This window comes from Lolium perenne, chromosome 1 (genome assembly GCF_019359855.2).
Source record: "Lolium perenne isolate Kyuss_39 chromosome 1, Kyuss_2.0, whole genome shotgun sequence".
Taxonomy (NCBI): Eukaryota; Viridiplantae; Streptophyta; class Magnoliopsida; order Poales; family Poaceae; genus Lolium; species Lolium perenne.
The window spans coordinates 20,231,904-20,250,788 of record NC_067244.2 but is presented as its reverse complement, the minus strand read 5'-3'; the positions used below and the strand labels follow the sequence as shown (position 1 = coordinate 20,250,788).

Here is an 18,885-nt window from a genome sequence, read left to right as displayed (position 1 = left end):
ATCTATCCAACGAATTTTAGAAAATAGTTTTGACACTCTAAACTCAATGACCATTGGCAAGGTTATCCTACAGGCTGGACTAGTGGGGTACCGTCAACCTGGGCTCTGATACCAACTTGTGACGCCCTGGAACCGGTACCATGAGGATTCCAGCGATCCCGCCGAAATCCGCACGATATCGATTCAGAGACGCCCTCCGACACGACGTGCGCGACGAATCACTCACGTGATGCCAGAGGAATTAACACGAGCGGTAACATTACAACAGGATTACAATAGAGCCCACAAGATACATATATACAACAACGACTCCTACGAGTCAAGATACAAATAGATACATACAAAGATCCAAATCATACAGAAGATCAAATACGTCCGAGTACGGATAAGATACAAATTGGACTAAGAGTCCTGAAGATAACCATTGGCGTCCATAACCCTGCCCAGGCCAAGCCGGAAGGGTAACCTTGCTAACGTCATCATCTCGTACCTGTCAAAGTCGGGCCATCGGTTGCCGACAAAAGGGGGAGGAGACAAAAAGAAAGGAAGGCGAGGGTAAGTACCATTGGCACGTACTTGCGAGACAAGACCAGCTATGCTCGCTGGTGGGCGGTATAAACTTCACCCGGCTATATGTGGAGTTTAGCGGCAGCAAAGCTACTATCCAATAGAGACACGCTACAACATCCGTCTACTCAGAGAAGATAAGAGAGCGCACAAGGTAACAGATAAATACTACACAAACATAACCCAGCCAAATACACATATCCCCTTCAACAATTGCGAAGAGGCAATGTAAAAGGCACTCAACGGTGGACAAGTTTTATTAGGTATTGGTTGTAGTAATGCTATATTACTAATCAAGTTATTAGCAAATTATTATCAACAACATAAAGGTGTAAGTTATTCTATGATCAAGCTATACAATTCCAAGTCGTCCATAACCGCGGACACGGCTTATCGATAAGATGTACACCCTGCAGGGGTTGCCCAAATGTAACCATACGCATGCTCGAACCCACTTGCTACAGGTGGAGTCTCACATCAAGACCGTTCACAATGCAAGAGAAAGTTTAATGGGAGCCACCCAACTAAGCTACCCGTGACGAAGTCCGGCCGTACTCCGATACGGACCCAGAGGTTTGTGACAACGGCTAAGCTAAGTGTGAACAACCTGCTGTCGCTAATCGTTCCACGATATGAGTACAGAACAGAATATAAACACCCGAAGGCAACAGAAGTAAATCGTGCATCGTGCATATGAGCAAATAAAACCAAGGTTGTGGCTCCCAATAAACAGACTCGAGGAAAGGTAGTGGGTGATGGGGGTCCCACTCCCCCACGTACGGGTAGAGCGCTCAATCTCGGAACAGATAACAAGAACTCGGGTCCTAGGGGACATTAGCGAGTCAAAGTTCCGATGCTTTCGCAAAGGGGCTCACAGATGCCTCTGCTTACAATTTTAGTTGTTAACAATAAAGTAAAGCATGAATATCTCCAACAATTGATATAGCATGTGATAACCTCCCAATAACCCAACATATCCCGATAACAGATCGAGATAAACAACAGAGCCTAAACACGCCTACGACCCGCAAGGCTGGCAAACAACAAACAATAGGTAGGGCGAGGAGGTGTATCTCGGACATATAGGTAACAGGTGGATAGGGCACGTGATACAACAGAATCGCAACATAAGGATAGAAATAGATCAAAAGAGCATGTAAAAGTAAAATAGGTGAAGGGGTGGGCTCGCCTGTGAAAAGCTGCAGAAGAACTTGTCGGAGAACTCGTCGTATCTCACACACCACTTCGTGATCCTATCCATGAAGAAGCAAATGCTGGAACACACAACGTATGCAAGTCTTACTACTACGGATAAAGAACCAGCATGCTCAAGATGATATGCATGACATGGCAAGGATGATGCGGTGCAACTTATCCATATTAATCGGAGTCGGAACCCCGGACAATCAATTAGGTTGAAGTTGCATTTTCTACCGACAAATTTAAGGGTGGATTAGCATAGCAAACATGGCAGGGGTGAGCTACAACAAAGTTAAATGGAATCGGGACAACATATATATAATATCCCACATATTCCATATGTTCCATATTAGGTGATAATGCAAACTATCGCGAATTTATATGATGCAGGATGCAACAGCAAGCATGGATGGCATATTCATGTCCAGCACATTTTTCTGATCAATTTTCATATAGAACACTTTTTATTTCGAATTACCATTTAAAAGTTATTAGCAGATTAGCTTTTATTATTTAAAATAGATAAACAGATTTTATTTTTATTAGAAAAGGACCCAGAAACAATTTCATACGGGGGGGAGGACCTCGGGTTAGTTTGAATTAGTTACAGGGGGTTTTGCAAAAAGGAACACAGGGAGGGACGCCGGGTTCAGGAATCAAAAGATGCAGGGGGCAAAACAGAAAAGATCCAGATCTGGATCTGGAGATGTTTTTCTCACCGGGGGGTTTCTAGCCGCAGAGAATGACGCGTGGGACCCGGGGGTTGACGTGGCGGATGACGTGGCGAACCATCCGCGGCTTGCACGCAGGGCGTTCGACGCCGTGCGCGTTCCAGGCGCGATGGTCACCGCGGCATGGCGCGGGTGCACGCGGGCGATTGGCGGCTTCCCAGCAAGCGCGCGTGGGCGCGTTCCACTCGTCTCGTCGGCGTGGACCAAGAGGGAGAGGCGCCGCCAGGAGGAGGTCGACGGAGATGCGCCGGCAGCGGGGATCTGCGGGGAAAGGTTCGGCCATCACGGTGAGGAGAAGAACCCGGAAGCAAAGAAGGGGGAGAAGGTGTCCAGGAGATACGCCATGTTACCAGGAAGGCAGTGGTGTGGTCGCCGGTGACGAAGTAGGTCGGTGGCGCCGGAATTCGACGAAAAGGTTGCCGGAAATGAGAGAAGGGAACGGCGATTTGGCGGCGTCTGGGAGCATCCAAGCTCGATTCGTGTGGCGTGTAGAACGAGGACTTCCAGGCGCTTCTCCTGGTGGTCTTGGCGCGGCACCGGGTGGCCGGGGTCGACGGCGGGAAGCAACAGCAGCGGCGGCGTTTTTCGGTGTTCACAGGGAGGAAATGAAGAGAGGAAGGAGGCGGCGGCGCGAGGGAGGGGAGATGGTAGGGTTAGGGTTTCCGGGCGCGTCTCAGTGGCTAGAAAAAGAGGGGAGGAAAGGGGACCAGGGGAGCAGGTGAGGAGCGGACGAGCTGCTCGCTCACGTTCTCTGCGTGCTAGCGTCCAGGAAGACGACAACAGTGTCGAGAGGAAAAAGAAGAGGGAGGTGGGCTACCGAAGCGGTACTGGATCAGAGGAGAAGTGGGCCGCAGGATGGGTTGGATCGGGCTGGGGGGAAGAGAAGAAGGAAAGCAGGCCGCCGAGGAAAGAGAGAAAAGGGCCCAGGGAGGTTAGCAGATAGGGTTTAATAAAAATAATTTTATTTTGTTAAAACATGGATGTGATGCATGCATGATGCCATGATGATGCACAAAATAAAAACACAAGCAAATCTAATAGGGGTGCTACCCTGGGCCGTTACAGAGTGCCACCCAAAAATAAAATAAAATGGGAGCCGCTCTTTGAAGGTTTGTCTGACAAGGGGGTTAGAGTGCCCACTACCATTCGTTGACAACAATAAACACCTCTCAAAACTTTACTTTTATGCTCTCTTTATGTTTTCAAAACCAAAGCTCTAGCACAAATATAGCAATCAATGCTTCCCTCTACAAAGGGCCTTTCTTTTACTTTATGTTGAGTCAGTTTACCTACTTCCTTCCGTCTTAGAAGCAAACACTTGTGTCAACTGTGCATTGATTCTTACATACTTGCTTATTTGCATTCATCATATTACTTTGTGTTGACAATTATCCATGAGATATGCATGTTGAAAGTTGAAAGCAACTGCTGAAACTTATATCTTCCTTTGTGTTGTTTCGATGCCTTTACTTTGAATTTATTGCTTTATGAGTTAACTCTTATGCAAGGCTTTTGATGCTTGTCTTGAAAGTACTATTCATGAAAAGTTTTGCTATATGTTATCTATTTGTTAGCAACTATAGATCATTGCCTTGAGTCACTTCATTCATTTCATATGCTTTGTAATAGTATGATCAAGGTTATGTAAGTAGCATGTCACTACAGGAATTATTCTTTTTATCGTTTACCTACTCAAGGACGAGTAGGAACTAAGCTTGGGGATGCTGATACGTCTCCAACGTATCCATAATTTTTGATGTTCCATGCTTGTTTTATGACAATACTTACATGTTTTGCTCGCACTTTATAATGTTTTTATGCGTTTTCTGGAACTAACCTATTAACAAGATGCCACAGTGCCAGTTCCTGTTTTCTGCTGTTTTTGGTTCCAGAAAGGCTGTTTGGGCAATATTCTCGGAATTCGACGAAACGAAGACCAAACATCATAATTCACCGTGACGGACCAGGACACCGAAGGGGAGTCAGAGGGGAGGCCTGGGGCCCCCACACCATAGGGCCGCACGGGCCAGCCCCTGGCCGCGCCGGCCTATGGGGAGGGCACCCTGTTGCCCCTCCTGCGCCGCCTCTTCGCCTATATAAGCCCTTTCGACCTAAAAACTCGATACCTTTTGACGAAACTCTAGAAAGACTCCAGGGGCGCCGCCGCCATCGCGAAACTCCAATTCGGGGGACAGAAGTCTCTGTTCCGGCACCCTGCCGGGACGGGGAAGTGCCCCCGGAAGCCATCTCCATCGACGCCACCGCCTCCATCATGCTCCGTGAGTAGTCCCCCCATGTACTACGGGTTCTAGCAGTAGCTAGTTGGTACTCTCTCGCCCAAGTACTTCAATACAATGATCTCATGAGATGCCTTACATGATTGAGATCCATCTGATGTAATCGGTGTTGTGTTTGTTGGGATCCGATGGATGATACATTATGATTAGTCTATCTATAAAGCTTGTGAAGTTATTGTTGCTGCAATCTTGTTATGCTTAATGCTTGTTACTAGGGCCCGAGTGGCATGATCTTAGATTTAAGCTCTATACTTATTGCTTAGATTGTATCTACAAGTTGTATGCACATGTCGCTGTCCGGAACCAAAGGCTCCAAAGTGACAGAAATCGGGACAACCGGAGGGGATGGCAGTGATGTGAGGATCACATGTTTTCACGGAGTGTTAATGCTTTGCTCCGGTGCTCTATTAAAAGGAGTACCTTAATATCCAGTAGATTCCCTTGAGGCCCGGCTACCACCGGCTGGTAGGACAAAAGATGTTGTACAAGTTTCTCATTGCGAGCACGTATGACTATATATGGAAAACATGCCTACATGATTAATAATCTGGATGTTCTGTCTTAATGCTTTATCAATCCTATCAATTTCCTAACTGTAATTTGTTCACCCAACACTTGTCACTTGTTATTGGAGAGTTACCACTAGTGTAGATCGCTGGGAACCCCGGTCCATCTCTCATCATCATATACTCGTCTCTATATGTCATTGGAAGTAGTATCAACTATTTTCTGGTGCCATTGCCTCTGTGTTATTGTTACCGCTGCTGTGTTACTATTACTATTGCTCTCATATTACTGCTGCTTTCACATTACCCCTGTTACTAGTGCTTTTCCAGGTGCAGCTGAATTGACAACTCAGTTGTTAAGGCTTATAAGTATTCTTTACCTCCTCTTGTGTCGAATCAATAAATTTGGGTTTTACTTCCCTCGAAGACTGCCGCGATCCCCTATACTTGTGGGTTATCATGGATGCTAACCCGAAGGTGGACTTTTTAGGCATAGATGCATGCTAGATAGCGGTCTATGTACTTTGTCGTAATGCCCTGATTAAATCTCATAGTAGTCATCATGATATGTATGTGCATTGTTATGCCCTCTTTATTTGTCAATTGCCCAACTGTAATTTGTTCACCCAACATGCTATTTATCTTATTGGAGAGACACCACTAGTGAACTGTGGACCCCGGTCCATTCTTTGAATACAATCTACTGCAAACATTGTTCTTTACTGTTCTTCGCAAACAAACATCATCTTCCACACTATACACTTAATCCTTTGTTTACAGCAAGCCGGTGAGATTGACAACCTCACTGTTACGTTGGGGCAAAGTACTTTGATTGTGTTGTGCAGGTTCCACGTTGGCGCCGGAATCCCTGGTGTTGCGCCGCACTACACTCCTCCGCCAACAACCTTCACGTGATCCTTGACTCCTACTGGTTCGATAACCTTGGTTTCTTACTGAGGGAAAACTTGTTGCTGTACGCATCACACCTTCCTCTTGGGGTTCCCAACGGACGTGTGCTTCACGCGTGTCAAGCTCTTTTTCTGGCGCCGTTGCCGGGGAGATCAAGACACACTGCAAGGGGAGTCTCCCACTTCCAATCTCTTTACTTTGTTTTTGTCTTGCTTTACTTTATTTTATTTACTGCTTCGTTTGTTCTCTATATCAAAAACACAAAAAAATTAGTTACTTGCTTTACTTTATTTACTATCTTGTTTGCGTTCACAATATTAAAAACACAAAAAATTAGTTACTTGCATTTACCTTATTTACTTTTTGCTTATTTCATCATGTTTCCTCCTAAGTTCACTCTGAAAGATATACCGGTAGGACGAGGGTCTATCATTGGAAGAGATAATATAGAAGCATTTTTCACTCATGTTAGTATGGATGAAGATTTTGAAGATACACCCTTGGTAAAAGCTATTCCTACTTATGAAAGTGCTACTGCCTGTTTAGTACACATGTTGGAAACTAGATTTGTTAATCTCAATCCTATAATTCAACATATGTTTCTTACACTCTCTGATATGGAAATGGGAGAAAAGAGAAATTTTGTTTTAGATTTCCTTCTTAGAGAATTTGGTGATATAGCTAAAGAAGCTAGAAAAGTTTTTATTAAGCATAAGAGGCTTGGGTTGTTCACCGACTTTGCAAAAACACTTGAAAAGATGGACATGGATAGAATAACGTACACTAATAATGTCAATGATGGGGGGAGATTAAAGTACCGATACCTAGTAAGCTCCTAGGAATGCATGAAGCTCTAGAAAATAACTATGCTTGGCTTGTTCCTGGAAATTTGTTTGATGAGAATAGTAAGCCTAAAAGCAACGAAAGAGGAGTTACTTACATAGACCAGATATAATGTATTGTTGAGGAAACTCCCAAAACCCCTGGTAAGAATGTTAATGCTTCATCTCTCGATAATACTTGATTCACACTTTCTGCGCCTAGCTGAAAGGCGTTAAAGAAAAGCGCTTATGGGAGACAACCCATTATTTTACTTCTGCACTTTTGTTTTATATTTGAGTCTTGGAAGTTGTTACTACTGTAGCAACCTCTTCTTATCTTTATTTTATTGCATTGTTGTGCCAAGTAAAGTCTTTGATAGTAAAGATGATACTAGATTTGGATTACTGCGCAGAAACAGATTTCTTACTGTCACGAAATTGAGCAGCCCCCTCTTAGGTAATTTAGAAAAATCTGCCAATTTACGTGCGTGATCCTTAGATATGTACTTTCATTCAATTTGAGCTTTTTCGTCTGAGCAAGTTAAGTGCCCCAGAAAAATTCATCTTTACGGACTGCTCTGTTTTGACAGATTCTGCCTTTTATTTCACATTGCATGTTTTGCTATGTTTGATGGATTTCTTTGTTCCATTAACTTTCAGTAGCTTTGTGTAATGTCCAGAAGTGTTAAAAATGATTATGTCACCTCCGAATATGTGAATTTTTGATTATGCACTAACCCTGTAATGAGTTTGTTTTGAGTTTGGTGTGGAGGAAGTTTTCAAGGATCAAGAGAGGAGGATGATACAATAGGATCAACAAGAGTGAAAACTCTAAGCTTGGGGATGCCCCCGTGGTTCATCCCTGCATATTTTAAGAAGAATCAAGCATCTAAGCTTGGGGATGCCCAAGGCATCCCTTCTTCATCAACAACTTATCAGGTCACCTCTAGTGAAACTATATTTTTATTCCGTCACTGATACGTCTCCGACGTATCGATAATTTCTTATGTTCCATGCCACATTATTGATGATATCTACATGTTTTATGCACACTTTATGTCATATTCGTGCATTTTCTGGAACTAACCTATTAACAAGATGCCGAAGTGCCAGTTGCTGTTTTCTGCTATTTTTGGTTTCAGAAATCCTAGTAAGGAAATATTCTCGGAATTGGACGAAATCAACGCCCAGGGTCCTATTTTTCCACGAAGCTTCCAGAAGACCGAAGAGTCAACGAAGTGGGGCCATGAGGCGGCCAGACTATAGGGCAGCGCGGCCTAGGTCTTGGCCGCGCGGCCCTGTCATCTGGGCCCCTCGTGACGCCCCTTGACCTGCCCTTCCGCCTACAAATAGCCTTCGTCGCGAAACCCCCAGTACCGAGAGCCACGATACGGAAAACCTTCCAGAGACGCCGCCGCCGCCAATCCCATCTCGAGGGATTCAGGAGATCGCCTCCGGCACCCTGCCGGAGAGGGGAATCATCTCCCGGAGGACTCTACGCCGCCATGGTCGCCTCCGGAGTGATGTGTGAGTAGTCTACCCCTGGACTATGGGTCCATAGCAGTAGCTAGATGGTTGTCTTCTCCTCATTGTGCTTAATTGTCGGGTCTTGTGAGCTGCCGAACATGATCAAGATCATCTATCTGTAATTCTATATGTTGTGTTTGTTGGGATCCGATGAATAGAGAATACTTGTTATGTTGATTATCAATTTATATCTATGTGTTGTTTATGATCTTGCATGCTCTCCGTTACTAGTAGATGCTCTGGCCAAGTAGATGCTTGTAACTCCAAGAGGGAGTATTTATGCTCGATAGTGGGTTCATGTCTCCGTGAATCTGGGGGAGTGATAGAAACCTCTAAGATTATGGATGTGCTGTTGCCACTAGGGATAAAACATTGGTGCTATGTTCGAGGATGTAGTTACTGATTACATTACGCGCAATACTTAATGCAATTGTCTGTTGTTAGCAACTTAATACTGGAGGGGGTTCGGATGATAACCTGAAGGTGGACTTTTTAGGCATAGATGCATGCTGGATAGCGGTCTATGTACTTTGTCGTAATGCCCAATTAAATCTCACTATACTCATCATAATATGTATGTGCATGGTCATGCCCTCTTTATTTGTCAATTGCCCAACTGTAATTTGTTCACCCAACATGCTGTTTATCTTATGGGAGAGACACCTCTAGTGAACTGTGGACCCCGGTCCAATTCTCTATACTGAAATACAATCTACTGCAATACTGTTCTACTGTTTTCTGCAAACAATCATCTTCCACACTATACATCTAATCCTTTGTTACAGCAAGCCGGTGAGATTGACAACCTCGCTGTTTCGTTGGGGCAAAGTACTTGGTTTGTGTTGTGCAGGTTCCACGTTGGCGCCGGAATCCCTGGTGTTGCGCCGCACTACATCCCGCCGCCATCAACCTTCAACGTGCTTCTTGGCTCCTACTGGTTCGATAAACCTTGGTTTCATACTGAGGGAAAACTTGCCGCTGTACACATCACACCTTCCTCTTGGGGTTCCCAACGGACGTGTGCTGTACACGCCATCAAGCAATTTTTCTGGCGCCGTTGCCGGGGAGATCAAGACACGCTGCAAGGGGAGTCTCCACATCCCAATCTCTTTACTTTGTTTTTGTCTTGCTTAGTTTTATTTACTACTTTGTTTGCTGCACTATATCAAAAATACAAAAAAATTAGTTACTTGCATTTACTTTATCTAGTTTGCTTTATTTACTGTCTTGCACTCTATATTAAAAATACAAAAAAATTAGTTACTTTTGTTACCATGTCTAGCTCTGAACCTATTACTTCTTCGCCTGAAGAATTAGTCTTCACTTTTAAACAAGGGGATGAGGAGAGTTTTAAGGATGCTTGGTCTAGAATTTTTACTTCTTATCGTAAAACTGAACCTCAAATGACTCTAAGTTTGCTCCTTAGTAATTTTTATTTTGGTCTTATGATTCGCTATAGATATGCTTTGGATGCTTTAGTGGGAGGAGATTTCCTTCATTGCAATGGGGATCAAGCTTTTAATGCCATAAAGAAGTTGGTTGCATCACATGATTCAGCTAATAACTTTGATTCAGCCCTTATTAGCATTTATAATAGATTAAACAATCTCGAGATAAGTACATCTCGCCTGGACGACAACTATCGCTATGTTCATAATCGTCTTGAACAAGTTTTAGTGAACTCTGAACCTTCATTATGGGATCCTACTGTTAAAATTGTTATCGGTGATCAAACTCTTCATGCCAATTGTGATATTATGTCTGAATTTTGCCTTATACCTGAGAGCATTTATAAATCTTTGAAACTTTGGGGAGTTGATGAAGGAGGAGAAGAAACAACTCTCATTGATAACTCTGTTATAATTCCTAAGGGAATAGCCGCAGGTGTGCATACAACCATTCTTGGAAGAACAATATCCATTGATTATCTTGTTATTGAATGTGTAGGGACAGGAAAAATCACACTCGGAAGATCCCTGCTGAAACTATTGGGAGCAGTCATAGAGGTGGGAGAAGGCACCCTGGAATTCACCTCTACACCGGGGGGGAAATCATATATTTCCTAAATCAAAGAGAAAGAAAAAGAACAAGAAAGGTAAGGGTAAAGCCCAAGGTAAGGTTGATACACCATCTCTCGATAACATTTGATACACACTTTCTGCGCCTAGCTGACAGGCGTTAAAGAAAAGCGTTTATGGGAGACAACCCATGTTTTTACTACAGTACTTTGTTTTTATTTTGTGTCTTGGAAGTTGTTTACTACTGTAGCAACCTCTCCTTATCTTAGTTTAGTGTTTTGTTGTGCCAAGTAAAGTCGTTGATAGTAAAGTTCATACTAGATTTGGATTACTGCGCAGAAACAGATTTCTTTGCTGTCACGAATCTGGGCAAAATTCTCTGTAGGTAACTCAGAAAATTATGCCAATTTACATGAGTGATCCTCAGATATGTACGCAACTTTCATTCAATTTGAGCATTTTCATTTGAGCAAGTCTGGTGCCTCAATAAAATTCGTCAATACGAACTGTTCTGTTTTGACAGATTCTGCCTTTTATTTCGCATTGCCTGTTTTGTTATGTTCGATGGATATTTTGATTCCATTGACTTTCAGTAGCTTTGTGCAATGTCCAGAAGTGTTAAGAATGATTATGTCACCTCTGAACATGTATATTTTGATTGTGCACTAACCCTCTAATGAGTTGTTCTAAATTTGGTGTGGAGGAAGTTTTCAAGGATCAAGAGAGGGAGATGATACAACATGATCAAGGAGAGTGAAAGCTCTAAGCTTGGGGATGCCCCGATGGTTCACCCCTGCATATATCAAGAAGACTCAAGCGTCTAAGCTTGGGGATGCCCAAGGCACCCCCTTCTTCATCGACAACATTATCAGGTTCCTCCCCTGAAACTATATTTTTATTCCATCACATCTTATGTGTTTTTCTTGGAGCGTCGGTTTGTTTTTGTTTTTTGTTTTGTTTGAATAAAATGGATCTTAGCATTCTTTGTGTGGGAGAGAGACACGCTCCGCTGTTGCATATGGACAAGTATGTCCTTAGGCTTTACTCATAATATTCATGGTGAAGTTTCTTCTTCGTTAAATTGTTATATGGTTGGAATTTGAAAATGATACATGTAGTAATTGCTAAAATGTCTTGGATAATGTGATACTTGGCAATTGTTGTGCTCATGTTTAAGCTCTTGCATCATATACTTTGCACCCATTAATGAAGAAATACATAGAGCATGCTAAAATTTGGTTTGCATATTTGGTCTCTCTAAGGTCTAGATAATTTCTAGTATTGAGTTTGAACAACAAGGAAGACGGTGTAGAGTCTTATAATGTTTTCAATATGTCTTTTATGTGAGTTTTGCTGCACCGGTTCATCCTTGTGTTTGTTTCAAATAAGCCTTGCTAGCCTAAACCTTGTATCGAGAGGGAATACTTCTCATGCATCCAAAATACTTGAGCCAACCACTATGCCATTTGTGTCCATCATACCTACCTACTACATGGTATTTCTCCGCCATTCCAAAGTAAATTGCTTGAGTGCTACCTTTAAATTTCCATTCTTCACCTTTACAATATATAGCTCATGGGACAAATAGCTTAAAAACTATTGTGGTATTGAATATGTACTTATGCACTTTATCTCTTATTAAGTTGCTTGTTGTGCGATAACCATGTTCCTGGGGACGCCATCAACTACTCTTTGTTGAATATCATGTGAGTTGCTATGCATGTTCGTCTTGTCTGAAGTAAGGGCGATCTACCACCTCATGGTTAGAGCGTGCATATTGTTAGAGAAGAACATTGGGCCGCTAACTAAAGCCATGATCCATGGTGGAAGTTTCAGTTTTGGACATATATCCTCAATCTCATATGAGAAAATTAATTGTTGTTACATGCTTATGCATAAAAGAGGAGTCCATTATCTGTTGTCTATGTTGTCCCGGTATGGATGTCTAAGTTGAGAATAATCAATAGCGAGAAATCCAATGCGAGCTTTCTCCTTAGACCTTTGTACAGGCGGCATAGAGGTACCCCTTTGTGACACTTGGTTAAAACATGTGCATTGCGATAATCCCGGTAGTCCAAGCTAATTAGGACAAGGTGCGGGCACTATTAGTATACTATGCATGAGGCTTGCAACTTGTAAGATATAATTTACATAACACATATGCTTTATTACTACCGTTGACAAAATTGTTTCTTGTTTTTAAAATCAAAGCTCTAGCACAAATATAGCAATCGATGCTTTCCTCTTTGAAGGACCTTTCTTTTACTTTTGTTGTTGAGTCAGTTCACCTATCTCTCTCCACCTCAAGAAGCAAACACTTGTGTGAACTGTGCATTGATTCCTGCATACTTGCATATTGCACTTATTATATTACTGTATGTTGGCAATATCCACGAGATATACATGTTATAAGTTGAAAGCAACCGCTGAAACTTCATCTTCCTTTGTGTTGCTTCAATGCCTTTACTTTGAATTATTGCTTTATGAGTTAACTCTTATGCAAGACTTATTGATGCTTGTCTTGAAGTACTATTCATGAAAAGTCTTTGCTATATGATTCATTGTTTACTCATGTCATATACATTGTTTTGATCGCTGCATTCACTACATATGCTTTACAATAGTATGATCAAGGTTATGATGGCATGTCACTCCAGAAATTATCTTTGTTTATCGTTTACCTGCTCGGGACGAGCAGGAACTAAGCTTGGGGATGCTGATACGTCTCCGACGTATCGATAATTTCTTATGTTCCATGCCACATTATTGATGATATCTACATGTTTTATGCACACTTTATGTCATATTCGTGCATTTTCTGGAACTAACCTATTAACAAGATGCCGAAGTGCCAGTTGCTGTTTTCTGCTATTTTTGGTTTCAGAAATCCTAGTAAGGAAATATTCTCGGAATTGGACGAAATCAACGCCCAGGGTCCTATTTTGCCACGAAGCTTCCAGAAGACCGAAGAGTCAACGAAGTGGGGCCACGAGGCGGCCAGACTACAGGGCGGCGCGGCCTAGGTCTTGGCCGCGCGGCCCTGTCATCTGGGCCCCTCGTGACGCCCCTTGACCTGCCCTTCCGCCTATAAATAGCCTTCGTCGCGAAACCCCCAATACCGAGAGCCACGATACGTAAAACCTTCCAGAGACGCCGCCGCCGCCAATCCCATCTCGGGGGATTCAGGAGATCGCCTCCGGCACCCTGCCGGAGAGGGGAATCATCTCCCGGAGGACTCTACGCCGCCATGGTCGCCTCCGGAGTGATGTGTGAGTAGTCTACCCCTGGACTATGGGTCCATAGCAGTAGCTAGATGGTTGTCTTCTCCTCATTGTGCTTAATTGTCGGGTCTTGTGAGCTGCCGAACATGATCAAGATCATCTATCTGTAATTCTATATGTTGTGTTTGTTGGGATCCGATGAATAGAGAATACTTGTTATGTTGATTATCAATTTATATCTATGTGTTGTTTATGATCTTGCATGCTCTTCGTTACTAGTAGATGCTCTGGCCAAGTAGATGCTTGTAACTCCAAGAGGGAGTATTTATGCTCGATAGTGGGTTCATGTCTCCGTGAATCTGGGGGAGTGACAGAAACCTCTAAGATTATGGATGTGCTGTTGCCACTAGGGATAAAACATTGGTGCTATGTTCGAGGATGTAGTTACTGATTACATTACGCGCAATACTTAATGCAATTGTCTGTTGTTAGCAACTTAATACTGGAGGGGGTTCGGATGATAACCTGAAGGTGGACTTTTTAGGCATAGATGCATGCTGGATAGCGGTCTATGTACTTTGTTGTAATGCCCAATTAAATCTCACCATACTCATCATAATATGTATGTGCATGGTCATGCCCTCTTTATTTGTCAATTGCCCAACTGTAATTTGTTCACCCAACATGCTGTTTATCTTATGGGAGAGACACCTGTAGTGAACTGTGGACCCCGGTCCAATTCTCTATACTGAAATACAATCTCTTAATCTTGTTCTACTGTTTTCTGCAAACAATCATCTTCCACACTATACATCTAATCCTTTGTTACAGCAAGCCGGTGAGATTGACAACCTCGCTGTTTCGTTGGGGCAAAGTACTTGGTTTGTGTTGTGCAGGTTTCACGTTGGCGTTGGAATCCCTGGTGTTGCGCCGCACTACATCCCGCCGCCATCAACCTTCAACGTGCTTCTTGGCTCCTACTGGTTCGATAAACCTTGGTTTCATACTGAGGGAAAACTTGCCGCTGTACGCATCACACCTTCCTCTTGGGGTTCCCAACGGACGTGTGCTGTACACGCCATCAGTCACATCTTATGTGCTTTACTTGGAGCGTCTGTATGTTTTTGTTTTTGTTTTTGTTTCAATAAAATCGGATCCTAGCATTCTTTGTTTGGGAGAGAGACACGCTCCGCTGTTGCATATGAACACATGTGTTCTTAGCTTTACTCTTAATGTTCATGGCGAAGGTTGAAACTGCTTCGTTCATTGTTATATGGTTGGAAACAGAAAATGCTTCATGTGATAATTGGTATAATGTCTTGAATAATTTGATACTTGGCAATTGTTGTGCTCAAATAGATCATGTTTAAGCTCTTGCATCATGTACTTTGGATGTGGAGACTCCCTTGCAGCGTGTCTTGATCTCCCCGGCAACGGCGCTAGAAAATCTGCTTGATATGCGTACAGCACGCGTCCGTTGGGAACCCCAAGAGGAAGGTGTGATGCGTACAGCGGCAAGTTTTCCCTCAGTAAGAAACCAAGGTTTATCGAACCAGTAGGAGCCAAGAAGCACGTTGAAGGTTGATGGCGGCGAGATGTAGTGCGGCGCAACACCAGGGATTCCGGCGCCAACGTGGAACCTGCACAACACAACCAAAGTACTTTGCCCCAACGAAACAGTGAGGTTGTCAATCTCACCGGCTTGCTGTAACAAAGGATTAGATGTATAGTGTGGATGATGATTGTTTGCAGAGAACAGTAGAACAAGTATTGCAGTAGATTGTATTCGATGTAAAGAATGGACCGGGGTCCACAGTTCACTAGAGGTGTCTCTCCCATAAGATAAATAGCATGTTGGGTGAACAAATTACAGTTGGGCAATTGACAAATAGAGAGGGCATGACAATGCACATACATGATATGATGAGTATTGTGAGATTTAATTGGGCATTACGACAAAGTACATAGACCGCTATCCAGCATGCATCTATGCCTAAAAAGTCCACCTTCAGGTTATCATCCGAACCCCCTCCAGTATTAAGTTGCTAACAACAGACAATTGCATTAAGTATTGCGCGTAATGTAATCAGTAACTACATCCTCGAACATAGCACCAATGTTTTATCCCTAGTGGCAACAGCACATCCATAATCTTAGAGGTTTCTCACTCCCGCATTCACGGAGACATGAACCCACTATCGAGCATAAATACTCCCTCTTGGAGTTACAAGCATCTACTTGGCCAGAGCATCTACTAGTAACGGAGAGCATGCAAGATCATAAATAACACATAGATATAAATTGATAATCAACATAACAAGTATTCTCTATTCATCGGATCCCAACAAACACAACATATAGAATTACAGATAGATGATCTTGATCATGTTCGGCAGCTCACAAGACCCGACAATTAAGCACAATGGGGAGAAGACAACCATCTAGCTACTGCTATGGACCCATAGTCCAGGGGTAGACTACTCACACATCACTCCGGAAGGAACATGTGTTGTATCATGGGGTTGAGACTAATAAATCTAGTTTCCATCATGCGTACCAAACAAACGGAGGCATCTTCATAGGTAGGGACAGCTTTTGCAAGGGGTATATCTTTAAGATCTTCATGCATACTAACATGGGTGAAAAATTCTTCTATATTATCTCTTCCAATTATAGACCCTTGTCCTACCGGTATATCTTTTACAGTAAAATTAAAAGGAAACATGATGAAATAAGTAAATGCGAGTAACTAATTTTTTTGTGTTTTTGATATAGCAAACAAGATAGCAAAATAAAGTAAAACTAGCAACTAATTTTTTTGTATTTTGATTTAGTGCAGCAAACAAAGTAGTAAATAAAATAAAGCAAGACAAAAACAAAGTAAAGAGATTGGATGTGGAGACTCCCTTGCAGCGTGTCTTGATCTCCCCGGCAACGGCGCCAGAAAATCTGCTTGATACGCGTACAGCACGCGTCCGTTGGGAACCCCAAGAGGAAGGTGTGATGCGTACAGCGGCAAGTTTTCCCTCAGTAAGAAACCAAGGTTTATCGAACCAGTAGGAGCCAAGAAGCACGCTGAAGGTTGATGGCGGCGAGATGTAGTGCGGCGCAACACCAGGGATTCCAGCGCCAACGTGGAACCTGCACAACACAACCAAAGTACTTTGCCCCAATGAAACAGTGAGGTTGTCAATCTCACCGGCTTGCTGTAACAAAGGATTAGATGTATAGTGTGGATGATGATTGTTTGCAGAGAACAGTAGAACAAGTATTGCAGTAGATTGTATTCGATGTAAAGAATGGACCGGGGTCCACAGTTCACTAGAGGTGTCTCTCCCATAAGATAAATAGCATGTTGGGTGAACAAATTACAGTTGGGCAATTGACAAATAGAGAGGGCATGACAATGCATATACATGATATGATGAGTATTGTGAGATTTAATTGGGCATTACGACAAAGTACATAGACCGCTATCCAGCATGCATCTATGCCTAAAAAGTCCACCTTCAGGTTATCATCCGAACCCCTTCCAGTATTAAGTTGCAAACAACAGACAATTGCATTAAGTATGGTGCGTAATGTAATCAATAACTACATCCTCGGACATAGCATCAATGTTTTATCCCTAGTGGCAACAGCACATCCACAACCTTAGGGGTTGCTGTCACTCCCCCAAATTTAATGGAGACATGAACCCACTATCGAGCATAAATACTCCCTCTTGGAGTTAAGAGTAAAAACTTGGCCAGAGCCTCTACTAATAACGGAGAGCATGCAAGATCATAAACAACACATAGATAGATTGATAATCAACATAACATAGTATTCTCTATCCATCGGATCCCAACAAACACAACATATAACATTACAGATAGATGATCTTGATCATGTTAGGCAGCTCACAAGACCCGACAATGAAGCACAATTAGGAGAAGAAGACCATCTAGCTACTGCTATGGACCCATAGTCCAGGGGTGAACTACTCACACATCACCCCGGAGGTGACCATGGCGGTGAAGAGTCCTCCGGGAGATGATTCCCCTCTTCGGCAGGGTGCCGGAGGCGATCTCCTGAATCCCCCGAGATGGGATTGGCGGCGGCGGCGTCTCTGGAAGGTTTTTCGTATCGTGGCTCTCGGTACTGGGGGTTTCGCGACGAAGGCTATAAGTAGGCGGAGGCGATAGGTCAGGGGGCCTGACAGGGGGCCCACACACTAGGCCGGCGCGGCCAGGGCTTGGGCCGCGCCGCCCTAGCGTCTGGCCACCTCGTGGCCCCACTTCGTATCATCTTCGGTCTTCTGGAAGCTTCGTGTGAAAATAGGCCCCTGGGCGTTGATTTCGTCCAATTCCGAGAATATTTCCTTACTAGGATTTCTGAAACCAAAAACAGCAGAAAACAGCAACTGGCTCTTCGGCATCTCGTTAATAGGTTAGTGCCGGAAAATGCATAAATATGACATAAATTATGCATAAAACATGTAGATATCATCAATAATGTGGCATGGAACATAAGAAATTATCGATACGTCGGAGACGTATCAGCATCCCCAAGCTTAGTTTCTGCTCGTCCCGAGCAGGTAAATGATAACAAAGATAATTTCTGGAGTGACATGCCATCATAACCTTGATCATACTATTGTAAGCATATGTAATGAATGCAGCGATCAAAACAATGGTAAATGACATGAGTAAACAAATGAATCATATAGCAAAGACTTTTCATGAATAGTACTTTCAAGACAAGCACCAATAAGTCTTGCATAAGAGTTAACTCATAAAGCAATAATTCAAAGTAAAGGTATTGAAGCAACATAAAGGAAGATTAAGTTTCAGCGGTTGCTTTCAACTTGTAACATGTATATCTCATGGATAGTTGTCAATGCAAAGTAATATAACAAGTGCAATATGCAAGTATGTAGGAATCAATGCACAGTTCACACAAGTGTTTGCTTCTTGGGATGGAGAGAAATAGGTGAACTGACTCAACATAAAAGTAAAAGAAAGGGCCCTTCGCAGAGGGAAGCATTGATTGCTATATTTGTGCTAGAGCTTTGATTTTGAAAACAAGAAACAATTTTGTCAACGG

The 18,885-nt window shown here is 43.0% G+C and overlaps 1 long non-coding RNA gene across 1 annotated transcript; it reads right to left on the bottom strand.

Annotated features, from left to right (window-relative positions):
• Positions 1-319: 319 nt before the first annotated feature.
• LOC139836104 (uncharacterized) lies at positions 320-2,261 on the bottom strand. Its single transcript, XR_011752217.1, has 2 exons — positions 1,757-2,261; positions 320-490 (listed from the first exon to the last, which is right to left on the bottom strand). It is a non-coding gene; the product is annotated as an uncharacterized lncRNA (long non-coding RNA).
• Positions 2,262-18,885: the final 16,624 nt, after the last annotated feature.